This window comes from Somniosus microcephalus, unplaced genomic scaffold (genome assembly GCF_052327205.1).
Source record: "Somniosus microcephalus isolate GS21.2 unplaced genomic scaffold, FLI_Smic_1.0 unresolved_chr5, whole genome shotgun sequence".
Lineage (NCBI taxonomy): Eukaryota > Metazoa > Chordata > Chondrichthyes > Squaliformes > Somniosidae > Somniosus > Somniosus microcephalus.
The window spans coordinates 14,705,010-14,712,342 of NW_028225183.1; the positions used below are offsets into that span (position 1 = coordinate 14,705,010).

Below are 7,333 nucleotides of genomic sequence, written 5' to 3' on the forward strand. Positions count from 1 at the left end.
TTTGTATTCTGTTCCTCTATTGATAGAGCATTTCAACAGACTTCTCAATCATTATCGCTACCTTCAAAGATTGTTTACATAGACAATAGGTTTCTCGCTTCCTCCATCCCAATTAATATTATACCTTGTAGGTTATATTGTCTCTCCTCATGCTTCCTACCAAAAATCTTCACTTCATATTTCTCTGTGTTAAATTTAATCTGCAATGATTCTCCCCATTTCAAAACCGTGACTATGCCCAGCTCATGTGCTTTTTTATCATTCTCACATCTTTCTATCTTTACGAGTTTGTGTGACCTGCAAACATTGAAATTATACACTGTATACACAAGTCCAGACCATTAATATTTTGGATCCAGAAAGTAAGTCTGTATTACATTGTGAATCGATTGTTAATACTTGTTCCTTTTGAAATACAGGTCTATCCAAACCAAATATATCAGTGGACTCCAGTGTTGCTGTGAATGGTGGAAATGTTATCTTTATCTGTACAATCTCCTGGGACATTCCTGGCTTTACATTTTACTTATACAGGCACGGAAAAAATAATTACTCAGGTGTCCAGCCTGCGGCTATAGGGAGCAATTCTGTCACCTTCACTATCAATAATATAGATCATGCCGAAGGAGGAAATTTCAGCTGCCTGTATGAGGGGAGTGTGGAGGGGAGACAGCTAACATCGGCTCTGAGTGACCCGGTACTTATAACTGTAAGAGGTCAGTGAGATTCACATATTCACTCTGTTTATTTCTTTTCCATTTAGGCTGAATCAGTTGTTTTATTTGTTGATTGCAGAAGAAATAAATGAATTTATCACTGAATGAATGACTAATGTATGATTAAAATAGTTAGGAATGCAATGGATCAATGAAGCAATTAGTGAATCAATCAGTCATACTTGACTATGTTGCCATTAACTTTAGAAGTATCCAATGATATGATGAGTTGCAGGATTGAAAGAATTTTTCTCATCCTGTCATTGCGATTTTCCCAGTAACACACCAGGCTGATGCTTGTCCTATAGATTTGAAGCTTCTTCCTAATGTGCTGGAGAGGGGCGCATATTTAATTGCCGTTAAATGTATGTGGAAGTGAACCACCCTTGCCCAGAACCACTGTGCAAAAATCAGACATACGAGACTTTAAGGAAATTGTTTCTGCATTTAATTTGGTAGTTGTTGTTACAATTTCTCTTGGAATATTTCGCTGAAAAACAGCATAACAGTTATCCAGTTAACACAGGAAACATTGATGGAGATGTTGCAGCTATTTTACAAGTTTAATATTACCGCCAGGTAAACGCTCAATTTGAGATGATCCTCACTCTCGCTATTTACACAAAATTATCCCAAACTCAGAACCCTCTAACGAAAATGCAATTAATTTAGCAGGTACCGCTAGATTCCTCCTATGCATGTTTCAATCATATCCACAAACTACCCCATAGTATCCACAATGTAATGGTAAATAATGCACGGCTCTGCCTTCCCTTGTAATGATCAGTTTATTCGCATTACAGACAGAGAGGGATGGGCAAACTCACACGTAACTCACTCTCACACACACATCCCCACTCAAAGACACTCACACACAACATACACACACCCTCACTCATACACACACACTTACACACACACTCAAACCCACACGCAACCATACACTCACACACACACTCACACACACACACACACACACACACACACAAAATACACACACATTCACTCACACACACTCAGATTCACACAAACCCACACACATTCTAACACAGACACTCAGAAACACTCAGATACTCACACACACTCAGGCAAACTCTCACTCACATACTCACACACACAAGCACACACAATACAATCATAAACAGACATCACGCATACACACAAATATACACGCACACACATACACACACACACAAACATACACAAAAACACTCACACACACACACTCATACACACATACACACACTCACACACAATAACACTCACTCACAAGCACACACTCACAAAAAGACACACACGCAAACATATATAAACACACACACACACAAACTCACTCACACACACATAAACTCACATACAAACACTGAGACATAAACGCACACATCATTCCGCTCTTTCGATATTGTATTCCACCTGAGATTCCTGTTCATTAGATGTAGGAATCAACTTAAATAAACTAGCATTTTTGGGAATATAACTTTCCTCATCCCATGATTACTCTTCTGCCTAATGCATGCCAGTGATGTTGTTCTGCTGGAAATATCCTCCAACCTGGTTCAAAAGTCTTTCACCCTGGACATGGTCATATACTTGATTTTAACAATTGATTAATCAACCAAGTAATGAAGTAATCAATCTTAATCGGCAGCAGCTATTGCCGGTACAAATAGGCAGAATCCAGTAATTTAGATACCTACAGGGACTTCAACAACAACAACTTGTATTGATATGGTGCCTTTAACTAGTAACACGTACCAAGGCGCTTCAGAAGAACATTTAGCCACATAAGGAGAACGTCGGCAGATGGCCAACAGCCTGGTCAAATAGGTAGGTTTTAACCAGCGTCTGAAAATGAGGAAAGAGTGGTAGAGAGTCAGAGAGGATTACTGAGGGAATTCCAAAGCTTAGGGTACAGGCTGCTGAAGGCACGGCCCCCCAATGGTGCAGCGAATAAAATCAAAGATGCAAATGACGTCAGAATTGGAGGCGGGCCCAGATATCGGATGGATGGAGGGAAGAAGGAGCAGGTTACAGAGATAGGGTGATGCGAGGTCCATGGAGGGATTTGAAGACGAGAATGAGAATTGTAGGTCTGGAAGAGTTTACATGGATAAGGAGGGGGCGAGGGCCTTGGAGCGATTTAAACTGGAGAGTGAGAATTTTACGGCTGGAGGGGGTTACAGAGATGGGGAGGGGGCAATGTCCCTGCAGAGATTTCAAGATGAGAATGTGAATTTTAGGGCTGGAGGAGGTTACAGAGAGAGAGAGAGAGGGGCGAGGTCCATGGAGGGATTTCAAGACGAAAATGAGAATTGTAGGGCTGGAGGAGGTAACAGAGATATGGAGGGCGAGAGGTCCATGGAGTGATTTGAAGAGTACGATGAGAATTGTAGGGCTGGTGGAGGTTGCAGAGATAGGAAGGGGGTGAGAGCCATGGAATGATTTGAAACCAGGAATGTGCGTTTGAAAATTAGGGCTTTGTCGGAACGGGAGCAAATGGGAATCAGCGAGCACAGGGGTGAGTTAGGATATGGGTAGCGGAGTTTTGGATGAGCTCAAGTTTAGGTAGGGTGAATAACACAGAGAAACGTAGGGCGATTACATTCATCCCAGTGTGATTCTGTCCCTGATCATTAATGCTGAATGAGAATATCATGATTGTTCCGTACTTGCCAATCAAAGGTTAGAAAGGATTACAGAGTGACCCTGTAGTTGTGTTTGCAGTGGAAACGGGAGAATTTCCCATTATCATTCTCTCTTTCTATAATCTTCTAGGATCTTCCTTAACATCTTATTCAATCCCAATTCGTTTGTGCCTCGCCGCATTTATCCTGTCTTGGACTCTGATTATACTGAGAATAGAGTGCAAACCGATAAATGCAAAGAAACATCGTGACGGTACGTGTAAAGGATTGCTGATTCCCCGCAATATTTCGTTCCAGAATAAAGTCAGAAAGGAAGAGATTTTGCTTTTCACACCGTGCTGTAAATAAGTATTAACTTTAACCTTATTAAATGTCCACACTACTACTAAAGTTTGTTGCAATGTGGAAACTGAAGGGCCTTATAATATTCCTCTTCGACAAAAATGTGCAGTTTATTTACTCACTCTTTGACAGTGCAAGAAATGTGGCGATAAAGACAACAAGGTGGTGATGGTTGGCGGGAACTTAACAAAAAGTGGTGGAGTTGTAAATAACTAGCAAAATAAATGCTTTCAGATTGGTCATTTGCATTTTCCTTTAAATTGTCTACACCGATTACATCTATATCAAAATATCCTTCAGTTTATTGATATTTACCAGTTTTAATAGCAAGCTACGAGAGAACTCTGAGAGCTTACACTTCAGCCCCATTGCCACCAATCAGAATGTTCTATGCTTCCTGTTACATCTATTTGCAAAATTATGCTAAACTCATTTCAACCCTGTTAAATATTTGGAACACCAGTTATTCACAATGCACTGTTTAAAAGGTAATAACATCTTCGTCGCGCAAACAGACTCAACACAGACACATTCATTGTTACGGTGATGATCATCCCTTTCTCCTAATACAGAGATTTGACAACATTTTACAATTAACTATTATCGATGGAGTGAATCCATTATTATCCAATCAAATACTAACTGACTCGGGTAAGGGTAGCAAGGAGTAGAAAGTGTATCTGAGAGTGGAACCAGTAGATGTAGTGGAATTATATTCCAAGAAGGCATTCGATAAGGTGCTTCTTAAAAGGTTACTGTACAAGATAAGACCTCATGAGGTTGGGGTAATATACTAGCATGCATCAAGGATTGGCTAAACAGTAGGAAACAGAGAGTCGGGATAAATGGGTCATTATCAGTTTGTCAAACTCTACCATGTTGGGTGCCACAGGGATCAGTGCTGGGGCATCAGCTGTAAACAATCTATAATAATGACTTGGAAGAAGGGACGAGTGTAATTTAGCCAAATTTGCCGATGATCCAGTGATAGGTGGGAAAGCAAGCTGTGAAGAGGACACAAATAACCTGCAAAGGGCTATAGATAGGTTAAGTGATTGGGCCAATATTTGGCAGATGAAGTATAATGTGGGAAAATGTGAGGTTATACACTTTTTCAAGAGTCTACAAAATGCTATGTTACAGAGGGATCTGGTGTTCTTGTACATGAAACAGAAAAAGTTACCATGCAGGTGCAGCAATAATTAGGAAGGCTAATGGAATGTTGGCCTTTATTGCAAGGGGGTGGAGTATAAAAGGAGGGATGTCTAGCTACAACTGTACAGGGCGTTGCTGAGAGCACACCTGGAGTACTGCGTACAATTTTGGTCTCCTTATTTAAGGAGGGATAAAATTGCACTGGAGGCAGTTCAGAGAAGGATCATTAGGTTGTGCCTGTCCTCATTGGAGTTTAGAAGAATGAGAGGTGATCTTATTGAAAGGTAGATGATTCTGAGGGGGCTTGACAGGGTAGATGCAGAGAGGATGTTTTCCATCGTGGGGCAATCTAGAACTAGGGGGCATAGTTTCAGAATAAGATGTCACCTAATTAAAATGGAGATGAGGAGCAATTTCTTCTCTCAGAGGGTCGTGAATCTTTGGAATTCTCTACCCCAGAGAGCTGTAGAGGCTGGGTCATTGAATATGTTTAAGCTGGAGATAGACATATTTTTCAATGATAAGGGAGTCAGGGGTTATGGGGAGCGGGCTAGGAATTGGAGTTGAAGCCAAGACCAGATCAGCCATGATCTTAATGAATTGTGGAGCAGGCTCAAGGGGACAAATGGCCGACTCGTGCTCCTATTTCTTATGTTATTATGTTCTAAGCGGATGCCCAGAAATCATTATTGCCGTAAGTTGTACAGGAAATGCACGCACAGACAAAAGTGTTTTAATAATGGTAGTAAATGTTTATTGGCGTTGCCCTTAATCACTTGTTGAACATAAGTTGTTTAGCAAATTTATGAAAAACGTCGGGAGAGGCAATTTAGAATTTATGACAGAGCGCCAACTCATGGCTAGCAACTCTAATTTTCTCATGACAGCTGATATCGCAAAATTGAATTGGAAATGTTGACATGTTAATTTGCCGCAGCAAATGTTTACACAAATGACCAAGCGAAAATCATGTGAACTGCAAATACGTTCTGTGAACCGGAGGTTTGCGCCTGAATAACATGTAATTATATGGTCGATTCGTCTCATGACGATATCAATGACAGTCCATCACTTGGTTGAGCAGCCCTGATGATACCCATTTCCTTTATCTTCTGGTAGATGATGTTACTGCAGTAATACATTCTGTCGAAAGAGGCGGCGAAGAGACTGCTGTGTAAACAGATGATATTTAAGATGCCATATACAAGTGACATTATTTCCGGAGCAGAGTTTGACAGTACACCGAATCGGAAACACTTGATTTTGAATTCAATCGTGTGTACAAGAAATGTCCATATCTCTTTCTATCAATGGTTTTTGTGGTGTGTGTGTGTGATAGATAGACAAAGCGAATCATTCTCTCTTATGATGCACATCCATAATGATAACATAAGCTTTTAAACCATTAACTTTTGGAATTAATCAAATGCAGTTTAATTGTTGTCGTCTACCTGTCTTATGGATGTGATATTGCTTCTCGAGTTTGGAGACGTTTGCCCTGTCCCTAGAGTTCGTGGAACCGAGCCTGTATTTAAGATTTATTTGAGTATCACTTATTTCAAATTGTAACTTATCTTCACTTGTAAATTTTACAAGAGAAATTTGAGTTGGCCAAAGCTAATCGGTGAATTATATGATAGTTGTTCTTGCATACACAGAGTGACTGTTACATAGAGAGATAAATAAATAGAGAGAGACAGCTCGCTGTGTGCTTTAGCTATAAAAGTTTGTGAAATGAATCTGTGCTAAATTCACGAAGGATGTAATATGTATTATTTATTAGTGATATGAATATAAGCTCTCTTCATCTGCAGTGAACGCTTAACAGTTCTGACATTTGTTCAACTATTTCAGCAATAAAATAGCAACTGGAGGTGTCGCTAAGTCAAACTACACAGACACGCTAAACCTTAAACTAACTGACCAATGGCAATGCAATAACCAGTTCAAACAATTGTCTACACCAGTTTGTGCAGACCCATATTTAAAGAGATTACAGCAGATGTAGAGGTGTTGAGGTACGGCGATTAGCAAAATATATTCATAACATAAGTTAAAAGCAATTGCAGCAGGAGTAGGCTACTCGGCCCTTCGAGCCTGCTCGACCATTTAATAAGATCATGGCTGATCAAAGTACATTTGTTCCCCAACAGTAACTTCTGATCTCGAGAAGTTATATTGGTACCACAATCCAACAACTCTTATGGCAATCAACTAAAGCCCAGTTGTGAACGCTAGCACCCACACAATCAGAAGCAGATCCTGAATTAGGTGATTATCTCAAGCCATTAGCAGCCAATGAAAGATGCTCTATCTGCAACGGTAAAGCGTCACCTTTAGTTCAGAAGCTCAGTGACCTCCTTCCTGGGAAGGAATTCTGCCAGGTAACGTATAAGGGATTCACTCGTTCTGTGAATTTTAACATTCCTTTACAGTCCAGACATAGTCCTGGCAGATCTTTTACCGAAACAAATG

The 7,333-nt window shown here is 40.2% G+C and overlaps 1 long non-coding RNA gene across 1 annotated transcript; it reads left to right on the top strand.

The window, feature by feature from the left end:
- Positions 1 to 433: 433 nt before the first annotated feature.
- Positions 434 to 6,772, top strand: LOC147087602 (uncharacterized). Its single transcript, XR_015075441.1, has 3 exons — positions 434 to 716; positions 3,492 to 3,614; positions 5,978 to 6,772. It is a non-coding gene; the product is annotated as an uncharacterized LOC147087602 (long non-coding RNA).
- Positions 6,773 to 7,333: the final 561 nt, after the last annotated feature.